The sequence below is a fragment of the Hyla sarda genome, chromosome 8, assembly GCF_029499605.1.
Source record: "Hyla sarda isolate aHylSar1 chromosome 8, aHylSar1.hap1, whole genome shotgun sequence".
Classification (NCBI taxonomy): domain Eukaryota; kingdom Metazoa; phylum Chordata; class Amphibia; order Anura; family Hylidae; genus Hyla; species Hyla sarda.
The window spans coordinates 222254625-222273182 of record NC_079196.1 but is presented as its reverse complement, the minus strand read 5'-3'; the positions used below and the strand labels follow the sequence as shown (position 1 = coordinate 222273182).

The window sequence follows — 18558 nt, the reverse complement described above, 5'->3', positions numbered from 1 at the left end:
ATATCGCGCCGGTCCCGGCGCTCGTCAACGGCCGGGACCCGCGGCTAATACCACACATCGCCGATCACGGCGATGTGCGGTATTAACCCTTTAGAAGCGGCGGTCAAAGCTGACCGCCGCTTCTAAAGTGAAAGTGACCCGGCTGCTCAGTCGGGCTGTTCGGGACCGCCGCGGTGAAATTGCGGCATCCCGAACAGCTGACAGGACACCGGGAGGGCCCTTACCAGCCTCCTCGGTGTCCGATCGGCGAATGACTGCTCCGTGCCTGAGATCCAGGCAGGAGCAGTCAAGCGTCAATAACACTGATCACAGGCGTGTTAATACACGCCAGTGATCAGCATAGGAGGTCAGTGTGTGCAGTGTTATAGGCCCCTATGGGATAACAATGATCAGTATAAGAGATCAGTGTGTGCAGTGTTATAGGTCCCTATGGGATAACAATGATCAGTATAGGAGATCAGTGTGTGCAGTGTTATAGGTCCCTATGGGACCTAAAACACTGCAAAAAAAATGTTAAAAAAAAGTGTTAATAAAGGTCATTTAACCCCTTCCCTAATAAATAAAAGTTTGAATCACCCCCCTTTTCCCATAAAAAAAATAACAGTGTAAAAAAATAAATAAAATAAACATATGTGGTATCGCCGCGTGCGTAAATGTCCGAACTATAAAAATATATAATTAATTAAACCGCACGGTCAATGGCGTACGCGCAAAAAAATTCCAAAGTCCAAAAAAGCGCATTTTGGGTTACTTTTTATACCATTAAAAAATGAATAAAAAGTGATCAAAAAGTCAGATCAAAACAAAAATCATACCGATAAAAACTTCAGATCACGGCGCAAAAAATGAGTCCTCATACCGCCCTGTACGTGGAAAAATAACAAAGTTATAGGGGTCAGAAGATGACATTTTTAAATGTATACATTTTCCTGCATGTAGTTATGATTTTTTCCAGAAGTGCGACAAAATCAAACCTATATAAGTAGGGGATCATTTTAACCGTATGGACCTACAGAATAATGATAAGGTGTAAATTTTACCGAAATATGCACTGCGTAGAAACGGAAGCCCCCAAAAGTTACAAAATGGAATTTTTTTCTTCGATTTTGTCGCACAATGATTTCTTTTTCCGTTTCGCCGTGCATTTTTGGGTAAAATGACTAATGTCACTGCAAAGTAGAATTGGTGACGCAAAAAATAAGCCATAATATGGATTTTTAGGTGGAAAATTTAAAGGGTTATGATTTTTAAAATGTAAGGAGGAAAAAACGAAAGTGCAAAAACGGAAAAACCCTGAGTCCTTAAGGGGTTAAAGGGGACAACACGGGACCTGGTGTTTGTTACGGGACACTACATGTGGACTTTTATTGCATATATATGTGTGTATATATATATATATATATATAGATATAGATATAGATATATAGATATATAGATATATAGATATATATATATATATATATATATATATATATATATATATATATATATATATATAGATGCAAATCATAAAATGTTGCAGTATCTTGTAATACCTTTTTTATTGGACTAACAGCATTTTGTAGAGACAAGCTTTCGGGATTCCTCCCTTTATTTGCTTTGGACTTGATAAAGGGAGGAATCCCAAAAGCTTGTCTCTACAAAATGCTGTTAGTCCAATAAAAAAGGTATTACAAGATACTGCAACATTTTATGATTGGCATCTGCATCACCGGACTAATACGGCTACTAAAATTCACTATATATATATATATATATATATATATATATATATATATATATAATATATATGGAATGTGCCACATATTTTTATGGAGAAAGAGACAGAAAATCTATGGAATAGCTATCTTTTATTACATGTAGAACCCATAGGACTGAGATGGTGGACACACAGGCATTTAGGAAAAAGTGGAGACGACCTCCAACTGGGATGGAAGTTGTGACTAGGCTGGGCTGGGTAGGTCTGATGTCAAGACTCAGGTTTTTTTCCCTGTAATATTGCGAGAATAACCCTGCTGAGGACCAGAGCCCACTAGATGTTGCAAAACAGCCAACGACTATCTGGGCATGCTGGGAGTTAAAGTTTTGCAACATCTGACGGCCACAGTTTGAGACCACTGCTCTAGACCCTTGTCTCCTCCCTTGAAAGGACTGTGGAAGGGTTTTTTCTCTTTTTGTCTGATAGCCCCTCCAGAGCCTTTCGTGCCCATAAAGGACGCCACAGAGGTTGTACTTTGACGAATTATCCCGGGCCCAATGCCTTAGCCACAAGAGCATGTGTGGCCGCAATAGAAAGGGTCATGGATTTGGTGGTCAGCTTGATCTATGTAGGAGCCAAATTACACAGGTACAATGCATCTAGGGTGACTGGTTTTAAAGGGGTACTAGCCCCTAGACATCTTATCCCCTATCCAAAGGATAGGGGGGATCCCACCGCTGGGAACCCCCATGATCTCTCCTGCAGCACCCCGTGTCATCTGCTGCACGGAGCGAACTTAGACTTGCATTGAGGGGGCGGACCGTGACGTCACGAGGGGGTGGGGTCATGACGTCACGATACTCTGGCCCCTGTATCGCCCGTCATCAGGCACAGAGCGAAGTTCGCGCCGCGTAGCAGATGACACAGGGTGCTGAAGGAGGGATCGCGGGGGTTCCCAGCAGCGGGACCCACACGATCAGACATCTTACCCCCTATGCTTTGGATAGGGGATAAGATGTCTAGGGACAGAGTACCCCTTTAAGGTGGACAGGATATTATCCCTAGAAGCTTCAGAATCTATGGGGAAGATTTATCAAAACCTGTTCAGAGGAAAAGTTGCTGAGTTGCCCATAACAACCAATCAGATCGCTTCTTTCATTTTTGAAAAGGCCTCTGATTGGTTGCTATGGGCAACCCAGCAACTTTTCCTTTGGACAGGTTTTGATAAATCTCCCCCTATATACCTCTAAACTTGCAGAATAGATCTTCTGAGAAATGTCGCTACCTCAGACGTGACTGGGACGGAGGCAGTGGTGTAACCTCTAAGGGGCATTCTGCCTGTCTGTCCTTGGCATCTGTAGGTTGGAGCCATCTTCTGCAGAGAGGATAGTACATTTGAATAGTTTTGCTGTTGCCATGTCCACCTGCGAAAAATCTCTGGACCTTTTCCAGTGGAAGATCCAATGTGCTTCGAAGCACGGGATCGGCGGCAGGAGTCGGCTGTCATACACAGTCCCACTCCTCCCGCTGCAGCTACCGAGACCAAAGATTACGCCGGTCTCTACAGTTTAGCCCTATAGATGCCACTGTCAGTACTGGCTGTTGCCTCTATAGGACTGACAGGGGGATGAGTCTTCCCCTGTCTTCCATCTGTGACTCTACTAGGGTCGCCATGGCTGCCTATACAAGTGATCAGACTATTGTAGCTATAAGATTCCTAAGAGGACCTAAAAAAAAAGGAGAGAGAAAACTGAAATGTTTTAGAAAAATAAAGTGGAAAAAGAAATAAATACCGTATTTTTCGCCGTATAAGACTCACTTTTTCTTCCCCAAAACTGGGGGGGGGGAAAAGTTGGTGCGTCTTATACGGCGAATACCTGCGGCCATCAATGGCCGGGACCCACTGCTAATACAGGACATCACCTATCGCGGTGATGCCCTGTATTAAAGGGGTACTCCGGTGAAAACCTTTTTTCTTTTAAATCAACTGTTGCCAGAAAGTTAAACAGATTTGTAAATTACTTCTATTAAAAAATCTTAATCCTTCCTGTACTTATTAGCTGCTGAATACTACAGAGGAAATTCTTTTCTTATTGGAATTCTCTCTGCTGACATCACGAGCACAGTTCTCTTTGCTGACGTCATTATAATAATAATAACGCTTTATTTATTGTTGTCCTTGTGGGATTTGAACCCAAGGCCCCAGCGCTGCAAGGCAGCAGTGCTAACCACTGAGCCACCATGCTGCCCTTAGCATACATCTGCTATGCACGGTTCCTAAAATGGACAGAGATGTCAGCAGAGAGCACTGTGCTCGTGATGTCATCAGTGTTCCAAAAAGAAAGGAATTTCTTCTGTAGCATTCAGCAGCTAATAAGTACTGGAAGGATTAAGATTTTTTAATAGAAGTAATTTACAAATCTGTTTAACTTTCTGGCACCAGTTGATTTAAAAGAAAAAAGGTTTTCACCGGAGTACCCCTTTAACCCTTCAGATGCGGCGATCAAAGCTGACCACCGCGTCTGAAGTGAAAATAACACTAACCCGGCTGCTCAGTCTGGCTGTTCGGGACCGCCACGGTGAAATCGCAGCGTCCCGAACAGCTTACAGGACACTGGGAGGGACCTTACCTGCCTCTTCGGTGTCTTCTCCATGCCGGGATCCCCTGCGCTCTCCTTCGACGTCGTCATCCAATAGGAGCGGCGTGCGTAGTGGCGTGATGACGGCGACGGAGAGCGTGGATCCTGGTGAAGAAGAAGTCAGGAGTGTCGGGGACACCACGGGGACGCGACGACAGCGATGGAGCGACATCCAGGGCACTGGTGACGGGTCCGGAGCGGCGGGGACACGTGAGTATTACCTCCTATACCAGTGGTCTTCAACCTGCGGACCTCCAGATGTTGCAAAACTACAACTCCCAGCATGCCCGGACAGCCAACGGCTGTCCGGGCATGCTGGGAGTTGTAGTTTTGCACCATCTGGAGGTCTGCAGGTTGAAGACCACTGTTGGGTGCAGAATCTTTATTTTTTTAGATTTGGCACCTATAAATTGGGTGCGTCTTATACGCTGGTGCGTTCTATAGGGCGAAAAATACGGTAAATGCCAAATTCTCAATAAAGCCAATTTTTTTATGGTAAAAAAATAAAAATAAAAATAAAAACATACATAATAGGTATTGCTGTAATGTTGCTTATCCTGCATGGTGAATGCCGTAAAAAACGAAACAAAAAAAAAATTGTTTATTTTGACCAGAGGGTAGCATGTATTACCAAAATGTTACCAATGAAAAAGGACAGCTCGTCCCGCGAAAAAAAAAAAACCCTCACACAATTTTTTATTTTTTTTAAGTGATTTTGTTGTGTAAAGAAAGAAAAACACACAAAAATAAATATATTAATTGAGTATCGCCATAATCGTATTGACCCTCAGAATGAGGATAAGTCATTTGTATCGTAAGGTGAACATCATAAAAAATGTATTAAAAAAAAATACAAAAAATTTTTTTTTATATTTTTCTCATCTTTACTTCACAATAAATTTTATAAAAACAGATAAAAAGTAAACTATGTAACTATGGTAAACATATTCAGACAGTAGGTGGCAGTAGACTCTTTTCTCTTTAGTGATGCCTTCTCCTATAAAGCAGCAGCTGGCTATCACTCGGGACACTTCAACTATCGGTGCCCTTCTCTTTAAAGGGGTACTCCAGTGAAAACCTTTTTTCTTTTAAATCAACTGATTGCAGAAAGTTAAACATATTTGTAAATTACTTCTATTAAAAAATCTTAATCCTTCCTGTACTTATTAGCTGCTGAATGCTACAGAGGAAATTCCTTTCTTTTTGGAATACTGATGACATCACGAGCACAGTGCTCTCTGCTGACATCTCTGTCCATTTTAGCAACCATTCATAGCAGATGTATGCTAAGGGCAGCATGGTGGCTCAGTGGTTAGCACTGCTGCCTTGCAGTGCTGGGGACTTGGGCTCAAATCCCACTAAAGACAACAATAAATAAAGTATTATTATTATAATAACGTCAGCAGAGAGAACTGTGCTCGTGATGTCATCAGAGAGCATTCCAAAAAGAAAAGAATTTCCTCTGTAGTATTCAGCAGCTAATAAGTACAGGAAGGATTAAGATTTTTTAATAAAAGTAATTTACAAATATGTTTAACTTTCTGCCGCCAGTTGATTTAAAAGAAAAAAAAAGGTTTTCACCGGAGCACCCCTTTAAGGGTACATTCCCACACGACGTATTTGCTGCGTATTTGCTGCTGCATATTTTATTTTCTCTGTTGAAGTCAATGGGTAGGAAAATACGCAGCACCAAATACGCAGCAAAATACGCCATGTGGGAACGTACCCTTAGACAACGCTCACACAAGCTTTTCACAATAGTGCCCTTATTTACAGCCTCATAAGGATCCATATAAATCCTCCAATGTGGAGTTATTGTCTTGATATTGTAAAAACAATCACGGAACTAACAAAATAAATCTGTAAACTGTTTTTAGCTGCATCTAAAAACTTTATCTGTAATCTACCCCTAGTATTATTTGTCGCTTTAAAGGGGTACTCCGCCCCTGGCATCTTATCCCCTATCCAAAGGATAGGGGGATAAGATGTTAGATCGCCGCGGTCCCGCTGCTGGGGACCCTGGGGATCGCCGCTGCGGCACCCCGCCATCATTACTGCCCAGAGCGAGTTCGATACAGTTGCCGGAGCAGCGTCACGTCATGGCTCTGCCCCTCATGACATCACGGCCCGTCCCCTTAATGCAGGTCTATGGCAGGGGGCGTCACGACCGCCACGCCCCCTCCCATAGACTTGTATTGACGGGGGCGGGCCGTGACGTCACAAGGGGCAGAGCCATGACGTGACGCTGCTCCGGCCCCTGTATTGCCCATCATTACGTGCAGAGCGATCTCGCTCTGCGCAGTAATGATAGCGGGGTGCTGCAGCAGCGATCCCCGGGGTCCCCAGCAGCAGGATCCCGGCGATCTGACATCTTATCCCCTATCCTTTGGATAGGGGATAAGATGTCTAGGGGCGGAGTACCCCTTTAAGTTTTGAATCCTCTTCCAATACATGCAGTGGCATCGCTAAAGGGGGGGTGGAGGCTATTGACCGCCAAGGTTATGCTCTAATTTTCAGTTTCTGGCATGTCCCGTAGGGGTGTGGTGTCCCAGTACGGGATATGCTCCTACAGTCCTGTCAGGTTGAGTCCCTGTACGTCGTCAGGGCTCTCCTGCAGTGTTCCCCCATAATTTGAATAGGTGGTATATTAAGTGTAAAGGACCTTTGATGTTGGTCACATGATTATTAGTCACATGATGTTTGTCACATGTTTAACCCCTTAAGGACCAAGGGCGTAAACTTACGCCCTTGGTCCCGCTCCCGTGATATAACGCGGGGTTACACGGTAACCCCGCATCATATCACGGCGGGCCCAGCGTCATAGTGAAGACGGGACCCGCCGCTAATAGCGCGCGGCACCGATCGCGGCACCGCGCACTCAAAGCTGAGCCGTGTGGCTAAAAGTGAAAGTAAAATGTGCCGGTTAGCTCAGGGAGCTGTTCGAGATCGCTGCGGTAAAATCGCGGCATCCCGAACAGCTGTACTACAGGTGGAAGGTCTCTTACCTTGCTTCCTGAAGTCCGATCGCCGATTGAATGATTCAAGCCTGAGATCTAGGCTTGAGCATTCAATCGCCGAGAACACTGATTGATGCATCCCTAAGGAGATGCATCAATCATTATTAAAGATCAGTACATGCAATGTTATAGCCCCCCCTAGGGGCTATAATATGGCATAACAAAAGTGTAAAAAAAATCACTAACCCTTTCAATGATCCCTTCCCCTAATAAAAGTTTGAATCACCCGGCATTTCCAAGAATAAAAAAAAAACTGTGTAAATAAAAATAAACATATGTGGTATCGCCGCGTGCAGAAATGTCCGAATTATAAAAATATACCGCTTTTTAAACCGCACGTGCAATGGCGTATGCGCAAAAAAATTCCAAAGTAGCTTATTTTTGGTCACTTTTTATATCATGAAAAGATTAATAAAAAGCGATCAAAAAGTCCGATCAATGCAAAAATGGTACCGACAAAAACTTCAGATTACGGCGCAAAAAATGAGCCTTCATAGCGCCCTGAACATGGAAAAATAAAAAAGTTATAGGGCTCAGAAAATGTCAATTTTAAACGTATACATTTTCCTGCATGTAGTTATGGTTTTTTTCAGTAGTAATACAAAATCAAACCTATACAAGTAGGGGATCATTTTAACCGTATGGACCTAGAGAATAAAGATAAGGTGTCATTTTTACCGAAAAATTTACTACGTAGAAACGAAAGCCCCTAAAAGTTACAAAATGGCATTTTTTTTCAATTTTGTCGCACAATGATTTTTTTCCCGTTTCTCTGTAGATTTTTGGGTAAAATGACTGATGTCCCTGCAAAGTAGAATTGGTGGCACAAAAAAAAAGCCATCGTATAGAATTTTAGGTGAAATTTTTTAATTTAAGAGGAAAAATTGAAAATGAAAAAACGGAAAAAAGCCCAGGTAGCCTATGGGCTCCTTGCACAGCCCCCCTTTATAAGATAGGGAGGAGATGCAATCGCTCTCTTATGATTCTTTCCTGCTGAGGTCCAGTCCAGACGTCTCAGGGTCAGTGTCCAGCACATCTGGAGGCCTCAACCTAAATTGCAGCCACAAGTCAGTAAGTCCAGTCTTCTTTATCATCTGTAATCTTCTTAAGTCAAGTCAATTGTAGTCAGCATGGCCTGCACCTATAGTCTGTCAAGTCACTGCAAGTCCCAGCAAGCTGCGAGGTCCCCCGTGTTACTGGTCACCTCTCTGGGATCCTGGCCGAACTATATAGACTGTACCATCTGTCTAACCTCAGTAAAAGCTACCGTGAACCTTAACCTGACTTTGGACTATTATTTGCCCCTGCCTAACCTAGGATTAGCGGTGCTACCTTCGGGTGATTAGGGTTAAATGACACCCTGGCATCACAAACACAAAGGGGTTAATACCATCTGCCCCTTACACCTCACCTCACACCCCATGGCTTACCACAGGGGCTGCGTGCATGCATGTGCTTCATCCTATAGAACCAGTGTGCACTCCTGATTCCTGTCCTCCTCCAGTCCCTGCCAGGCACCAGCTATATTAGAGCTCCTCCCTTTCTGCGGTGCCTGAGAAATATTGTAGTTTCTACTTGCAATACCTGTGTCTGATATCCTGACCCTGCTTCTGCTCATCCCTTTTACCTTCCTGATTCTCCTGTGTATGACCTGGATTGTCGACCATGTTTCTGTCTGCTGATCAAGCTTGCTTCACCTGGCTGCATCTGAGCTTCTTAGCTCTGCTGTTTTTACAGCTCCAGCTCAGCTGTAACACCAAGTCAGCTCTGTTTTAGCAGACTCTGTTGCAGCGATAATACTATCTATAGCGTCAGCTCGCCCCACCTTTCTGTATCCCTGGTGCTCGGCACTGACGCATTCTGGCCTGCCTGGCTTGCTGCCACTTAACTGGAACCACTCTTGTGGCAGCGAATTGGTGTCCTGTTAAGTGGCATCCTAGAGCAGAATAAAGGGCGAAAACCAAGGGAACACATAGAGTCCACTCCCAAGTTTGGCCCGAAGCTAAAACGGTAAGCAGCACAGCGGTGCACACCCGTGTGGGCATTATAAGTATTATATTCAAGGGGCACAATTTGCAGCAGGGTAGTGTTCAGGGGCAAAGTGTGTGGCAATATATTCATAGGGTGCAGTGTGTGGCAAGGTTATATTCAGATGACAACGTTTCTGGCAGAGTTACATTAAGGGGGCATAATGTCTGGTAGGATTATATTCAGTAGAGAATTTGGCTGGTTCTCAAGGACTCTAAATCAGCAGTGAGAGAGAAACTGTATCTGATCTAGAAATGTGGCAGTGGAAAAAAGTAAGCTGAGAATGTGGATGTAGTCAATAAAGAGAATGAGGATACAGTGTTATAGATGTATCAGGGAAAAGAGTGTGGTGGGTGGTAATAATAGGATAGGTTTGTCACTTATATAGGGGAATGGTTAAGAGTGTGGTAGTACAATATGTTGCAGAGTGGATCAACTGTTATATTGTTTAGTGTTGCAAAATAAATATGGATACAATGTTTTGAATGTATCGAGAAGAAAGTATGTGGTGAGTGATTGTAGCAGTATGAGCTTGTCAGTTATAGGGGAGAATGGTTATCAGTGCGGTAGTATATGATGCAAAGTGATCTGTTACAGTGTTTAATGATGCAAAATAAATGGTCTAAAATCCTATGTCCAAGGTATAACACTATTTTAATTGGTATAAATTAAAACATAAGTACAACAGTTTATTCAAATAGGAGTGCTGGATCCTAGCACTCCCCTATATTCTGCTGCTACCAAGGGAAATGTATAAAAGTATATAAAATTTACTTAATAAATAAAAATAGAAATAAAGATATAAATAAATAATAGCAGATTAGACTGATACAGTGAGTGGGGGCGCCTGCAGTGCACTTGCAGGTGCTGGAGACTCACAGTTGTGAGCCCACTCTTGATGATACAAAGTTAGAATAGATGCAGAGGGCACCGGATTTGCCGCTAATGGTCTGTATATAGTTAATAGATCTTCGGCTACGAAGTCTTAGACTAATGAATTATTGTTGTATTCTTTAGAAGACGGCTCGGCGGCCGTGTAACCCGGAACAGCGCGGCGGCTGTCCGGGGGTGAAGGAACAGCACGGCGGCTGTGACGAGATGCAAGGCACGGCGGCCGTTAAGAACAACAGAGTCCCGCTGGTACAGTGTACCTCTTACCCGGTGGTGGAGGATATGGCAGTCCTTTCCCACGGCAGTAGTGGATTCCTCTACGGTGGAGGGTATGGCAGCCCTCTTCCTAGGTGGTAGGTGAATCCTTTTCAGTGTCCGGGTCTGCTTTGCAGCGGTCCGGTCACGTTGGTAGTACTTAGCCAGGGATCGGGTATGGCGGCCTTCGGGATGTGGTGCGTACTGGAGTTGTGTGCGGTGGTACAGCGGTGATGGTCTCCGGTGCTGGTCCAGAGATGGTCGGCTTGGTTCCGGAGATTAATATGATACTTATAGGGGTACAGTTCAGTCTGATTATCTGCTACACAATGGAACAAACGCGTTTCGGTTCGCCTGGGACCTTCCTCAGTCATCTAACTGTCCCACCAACTTTACAGGTCTTAAATGCCTGAGAAATTGGCGGCAACAACAGGTAGGGTATAACACCAGGTTAGGAACCTTGGGACATGGATGAATGTAGGATAATGGGGGCAAAACCCGGAATGGGTGGTGGTAATGGATGGATTGTCAATATATGGACATAGTATTTAAGTGTGGATTTCGATCATAATAAACTTATGGAGGTATGGACCAGTTGGGTGGAATTTATACAGTGATTTAATAAACAGATGTTCTTTAAAATGTATATTTATTTATAGTGTGAATCTTTGTGTGAGTGTGTGTGTTGGGAGAAATTTTGGTACATAGATATGTGTGTGTGTATATATATATATATATATATATATATATATATATATATGTGTATATATATATATATATATATATATGTATATGTACATAAATATAAAACGTGTATTGTAAATAATGAAGATATATAGACCATGTGATATTAATGTAAAAGTGGAATATAAAATTATAAAAATCTAAACGTATGGAAATCGAAAACTGTAAATGTGTGAAAAACTGTACAAGATATGGAAATATTGGATTGAGAGATTAATAATAAAAATAAATAAATAAATAAATAAAAAATATATAAATTAAAAAAAATAAAAAAATTATAAAAAAAATACAAAATAAATAAATAAAATATATATATATATATATTTAAAAAAAATTACATGATAAATGATAATATAAATAGGATAAAAATATAAGAACAGGAAATAAACCAGGGAATAAATGGCTGGGAACTGGAGATGAATAGAGCTAAAAAAAAAAAGTACTTCTTTTGTCCGTGTTTGTGTTGTTGCTGCAACTGGTATGAGTTTGGTGGATGGTTTCTATAATGGGTGCCTTCGCCTAAACAATGGCTATGTTTTGTGACTGGGGGATTTGTAGCAATGGTGCATACCTATTGTGGGTAGGGAGTCCATGGTGAAAATTTGGTTGGATATGTTCCCTTGTATTATAGGTTGTCCGTTCTGGAATGTATGATTCTCTGGTAATGTTTTGGGTTATATGGTTGTTCCCATGTCTCCGCATGATTTTGCCAGATTTTTTTATTTATTATCTCCTGTTCTAGCTTGTTAAGTGAATAGATGATGGTCGATTGATATTGGCAATATTCCTCATTTTTCTCAAATTTATCCAACTCTTTTTTCAGAATGACTAGTTCCTGCTGTAATCCCTCTACTAGTTGTTTCCTTCTTTTGATGATGAGTTCTAATCTAGCCTCATCATATATATCTTTTGCTAGTTGTTTATAAATTGTCAAGCCTTTTGGTATGATATTTAGTTCCAAATAATGGGTGAGTGATTTTATCTCCCATTGGTGTTTGAGTGTCTTTCTAAGTAGGTTCTCTAGTTTTCTGAATAGTTGGGGCAGATTCTCCTGTGTAGAACATTGTTTCTCATTTGGGTTGGTGATCTCTGGTGCTGATGTTTCATTAAACTGGAAATCTTTAATAGTGTTTTCTTTTTGTTTCATACAATCCCAAATGTTCATAGTGATATTATATAGAATAAAGTAAAAAGATGGGAATAAGAGGAGAGAGTAGCAATGGTATGGGTAGAGTGGAGATAGAAAGTACTTTCCTGAGGATGAATAAATAGATAGAACAAAAAGGTGGAAGTACTCAATCTATCGAGAGGCGTCCGAGAAATTAGCCTTGTACAGTTAGTTTTGTACAGTTTTTCACACATTTACAGTTTTGGATTTCCATACGTTTAGATTTTTATAATTTTATATTCCACTTTTACATTAATATCACATGGTCTATATATCCATTATTTACGACACACGTTTTATATTTATGTACATATATATATATATATATATATATATATATATATATAGGTACCAAAATTTCTCCCAACACACACACTCACACAAAGATTCACACTATAAATAAATATACATTTAAAAGAACATCTGTTTATTAAATCACTGTATAAATTCCACCCAACTGATCCATACCTCCATAAGTTTATTATGATCGAAATCCACACTTAATCAGACTGAACTGTACACCTATAAGTATCATATTAATCTCCGGAACCAACGCCAACCATCTCTGGACCAGCACCGGAGACCATCACCGCTGTACCACCGCACACAACTCCAGTACGCACCACATCCCGAAGGCCGCCATATCCGATCCCTGGCTAAGTACTACCAACGTGACCGGACCGCTGCAAAGCAGACCCGGACACTGAAAAGGATTCACCTACCACCTAGGAAGAGGGCTGCCATATCCTCCACCGTAGAGGAATCCACTACTGCCGAGGGAGAGGACTGCCATATCCTCCACCACCGGGTAAGAGGTACACTGTACCAGCGGGACTCTGTTGTTCTTAACGGCCGCCGTGCCTTGCATCTCGTCACAGCCGCCGTGCTGTTCCTTCACCCCAGGACAGCTGCCGCGGTGTTCCGGGTTACACGGCCGCCGAGCTGTCTTCTAAAGAATACAACAATAATTCATTAGTCTAAGACTTTGTAGCCGAAGATCTTTTAACTATATACAGACCATCAGCGGCAAATCCGGTGCCCTCTGCATCTATTCTAACTTTGTATCATCAAGAGTGGGCTCACAACTGTGAGTCTCCAGCACCTGCAAGTGCACTGCAGGCGCCCCCACTCACTGTATCAGTCTAATGTGCTATTATTTATTTATATTTTTATTTATTAAGTACATTTTATATACTTTTATACATTTCCCTTGGTACCAGCAGAATATAGGGGAGTGCTAGGATCCAGCACTCCTATTTGAATAAACTGTTGTACTTATGTTTTAATTTATATCAATTAAAGGAGTAGTCCAGTGGTGACTCAGTGGTGAGCAACTTATCCCCTATCCTAAGAATAGGGGATAAGTTGCAGATCTCGGGGGGTCCGACCGCTGGGGCCCCCTGCGATCTCCTGTACGGAGCCCCGACAGCCTGCGGGAAGGGGGTTGTGTCAACCTCCGCACGAGGCGGCGGCCGACACGCCCCCTCAATACAACTCTATGGCAGAGCCGAAGCGCTGCCTTCAGCAATCTCCGGCTCTGCCATTGAGATGTATTGAGGGGGCGTGTCGGCCGCCGCCTCGTGCGGGGGTCGACACCCGCTATCTCGGCGGAGAGCCGGGGCCCCGTACAGAGAGATCGCAGGGGGCCCCAGCGGTCGGACCCCCCGCGATCTCAAACTTATCCCCTATCCTTAGGATAGGGGATAAGTTTTTCACCACTGTACCCCTTTAAAATAGTGTTATACATAGGATTTTAGACCATTTATTTTGCATCATTAAACACTGTAACAGATCACTTTGCATCATATCATACTACCACACCGATAACCATTCTCCCCTATAACTGACGAGCTCATACTGCTACAATCACTCACCACATACTTTCTTCTTGATACATTCAAAACATTGTATCCATATTTATTCTGGGACACTAAACAATATAACAGTTGATCCACTCTGCAACATATTGTACTACCACACTCTTAACCATTCCCCTATATAAGTGACAAACCTATCCTATTATTACCACCCACCACACTCTTTACCCTGATACATCTATAACACTGTATCCTCATTCTCTTTATTGACTACATCCACATTCTCAGCTTACTTTTTTCCACTGCCACATTTCTAGATCAGATACAGTTTCTCTCTCACTGCTGATTTAGAGTCCTTGACAACCAGCCAAATTCTCTACTTTTTATTTTATATACTACTGTGGTCAGAGGATACCACCTTCTGGCTAATTTCTCGGACGCCTCTCGATAGATTGAGTACTTCCACCTTTTTGTTCTAGGATTATATTCAGGGGCACAGTGTCTGGCAGGGTTATATTCTGGGGTACACTGTCTGGTAGGATTATATTCACGGGCACGATGTCTTTTAGAATTATATTCAGAGGGCACAGTGTTTGGCAGGGCTATATTCAAAGGGTACAGTGTGTGGCAGTGTTATATTTAGGGGTAGAGTGTCTGGCAGGAGTATATTCAGGGGGCACAGTGTCTGTCAGGGTTATATTCAGGGGGTACAGTATTTGGCAGGGTTATATTAATTATTGTCTTCATATAGAGGATGAGGATCTGCTGACAAAGTGAGGAGCCAATGATGTCTATTGGTGGTCTCAACCAGATGAAGACTGTAGAGATGTCACCTGTGATTCACTTATATCAGTGTATTCTGTCTGATTGTGCTACACTGTGCATTTTATAATTGTGCCCCTTACTTATGTCCAGGCCCCTAATGTGCCCCCCCCCCCCCAAAAAAAAAAAAATAATATGAACGCTGGAATTGCCACTGAATGCATGTGACTTCTACACCCCTGACTCATTGACTAATATGATCTAGACATTATTTTGCACAGTGGTGTCTGGTGACCTGAAGGACGAGCTGAACTGTTTCATCTGCCTGAGCCTCTATACAGATCCTGTATCCCTGAGATGTGGACACAACTTCTGCCGCTCGTGTATAGTTCAGGTGCTGGATACACAGGACGGGTCTGGAGGTTATTCCTGTCCTGACTGCAGAGCAGAATATCTTGGACACCAGGCCCTGAAGAAGAAGCTAGGTAATAGTGGAGCTGTTCTTGGAATGTCATGAGAAGACCAAGACCTTCTATACGCCTTGTGTGACAACCCATGTACTGTCCATAAAATCATGTTCTGAAGGTAAAACCTCCACGTATCATGAACATCATGTTGCTACATCACACTATTATTGAGCTAATACATTTTTTCTTTTTTAGCTTAAAGTGTCGTATTATAACTAAGACTTATCCCCTAGCAACAGGGCCACAGGATGACTCGGAACCCCTTTATTGAGATCACAGGGGGTCTGACTGCTTTAGACAGATGTCTGGGAATGCTGGAAGTTTTAATTTTGCAACATCTAGAGGGCTGCAGTTTGGAGACTAAGTCTTAATGCCAGAACAACCCTTTTAAGGATCTTTACATTGGGCGAATATTGGTCTAAGGGCCGAAATATAGTCCAGAGTAAAAGGCACAGCGATCAGCCTGTTCATCTGCTGATCACATCGATAGTGTAGGCTTATAAATCATTGTTTGTTGGTAGAACATCTCCCTGTGTAAACCCCGACAATAATGAAAATTCAGCGACCATCTATGCAGCCGTTTACTCCCAATAACTGGCTTGTCTAAATCAGGGGTCCCCAACTCAGTCCTCATGATCCAACCAACATTCAGTTTTTATAAGTTACTACAATGGACTAGACTATTTGTGGGCCTTGAGGGATGGGTTGGGAACCTCTGGTCTAAATGATCCTTTTATCGAATGTATATAGACATTCATGAATATCATGTTACTTATCTGAAAATCCTGAAAAAAGCAGAGACTGAGAAACATTAACAAGATCCTGAATTACGACAAAAAATAAAAGCTGCAAGACTATGAGATGAAAGAGCATTTATTTCTACCAATAAGGTGACCTGTGTGGAGATAGCAGGTGTGACCCCCTGGGATTATTGGTGTTTATTATCCTGCAACAGTTTTAGCCTACTCCAAGTAACACTGTGAAACAGGACTTTGTATGGACCTTGTGCACCAACTGAAGGTACCCAACAGGTGTGCTTGTGACTGGCTGAGACATATATACATGTCTGATTTTGTGCTAAAAGATATGTACCCCAGTGCCCAGGTGGCGGAGGCTCAGGATCAGCCTGCCAAGCGGAAAAAAAGTAACAAAGATAAGGCACCGCAAGGGTATAGATGGACACCCCCAAAAACCCTGTTGCACAGGGAAAAGATAAATGTTCTAGACTAAAGTGTCTTAGGGTACGTTCCCACCTGGCGTATTTTGCTGTGTATTTGCTGCTGCGTATTTTACTACCTATTGACTTCAATGGGAAATAATATACACAGCAAATATGTCAGGTGGGAACGTACCCTTAAGAGGGATCTTTACATGGAAAGATCAAGTGTCACTGTCAGTCTCCAGTCTGATCTGGAGCTGGAGATGGCCCTGTCTCACCGAATTATGGATGCAGAAGAGCAACATTGTGTTACTAACGTTATCAGTATAGAAACATAGAATGTGTCGGCAGATAAGAACCATTTGGCCCATCTTGTCTGCCCAGTAATCTGAATACTATGAATAGTCCCGGGCCCTATCTTATATCAAGGATATACCTATCCCTATCTTATATCAAGGATATACCTATCCCTATCTTATATGAAGGATAGCCTTATACTTATCCCATGCATGTTTAAACTCCTTCACTATATTTGCAGTGACCACTTCTACAGGAAGGCTATTCCATGCATCCACTACTCTCTCAGTAAAGTAATACTTCCTGATATTACTTTTAAATCTTTGCCCCTCTAATTTAAAACTAGGTCCTCTTGTGGTAGTTTTCACCTAAACAGTGATGACATCATTCGTGTGAGGTGTGATGCAAGCGATGCGCAGTGTCTGGATGAAATCATAGTCATATGATTACACAGAGGACACATACTGGACATAGACATAACATATAATTGAGTCAGTCAGAAAGATGGATGATCAGGAAAAGTCTGGAGAGGAGCATTTCTAATATTGGATGCTAAGAGAACTCCTGGGCCTTGTGGTTCTCCAAGAAGCTTTACTGAATCACAATGGGAAACATAAACTAGCATAGAATTCTTCTGTACAAGATGTCGGGTTCTATTTGGACTATAAGTACAAGCGTCAGACACTTAACCCCCTAAGGCAGTGTTTCCCAACCAGGGTGCCTCCAGCTGTTGCAAAACTACAACTCCCAGCATGCCAGGACAGCCAAAGGTTTGTAGAAAACTCTCAAACAGTTTACATACAACAGAGGTTAAACTAACAGACCTATAATTCCCACGGTCTCTTTTTCCCTTCTTTTTCAATATTGCCACCACATTTGCTATGTGCAAGTCCTGGGGAACAGACCCTGTCACTATAAAGTCCTTGAATTTTAAAAATCAGGGTCTGTCTATTACCTTAAGAGAGCAAGCGGGAGTGAACCACAACTCTACTTTGTTTGCTTTTAAAGTTATCTCAAAGCCTCCCCCTCTCTTGCAGTATCTGCTTGGAAGTGAATGCAGTATAACATCTTGGCTCCATTCACTTCAATGGAACTGAGCTGCAATACCCCACCCAACAGCTACCACGGCCGACAGCTATCTTTCCTTATCCCCCGATACACCTGCTTGCTTGGCTCACCTGAGTGTGCATGTGTTCTGAACGGGAAGAAAGCTACTGTCACTCTTCTGACTTATCTCCTTGGGAACAATAGGATTGGGCAGTTGAAATTTGATATGCCCGATCCTTCACAGTCCAGGAGATCAACATACACATTAGATGGCGTAATTTTCGGGATCAATCTGCACATCTAGTTTGTATGGGCAGCTTTATACACCTTCACTGCCTCCTTCACAGATCTACCCTATGCCACTTTTCTATGTGATAAGGATTCTATCATCAAAATCATAAAATAATTCTTAATATCATACTTAGGGGTATGTAAAGTATTGTTCTGTAACAATCTATGGCAGATATTTTAAAAGACAACAAACTTGGCACATAGTCTATATTCACAGTCTGTCCCATCTGTCAGGTGAATATAGAGGGCATCAGGAGTAAATGTTTCACCTACACTG

General features: G+C 42.4%; 1 protein-coding gene across 1 annotated transcript in view; it reads left to right on the top strand.

Moving 5' to 3' along the window:
• CCDC78 (coiled-coil domain containing 78) overlaps window positions 1-18558 on the top strand; it is a 70610-nt gene that overhangs the window by 3736 nt on the left and 48316 nt on the right. The gene's annotated exons all lie outside the window — the stretch shown is intronic.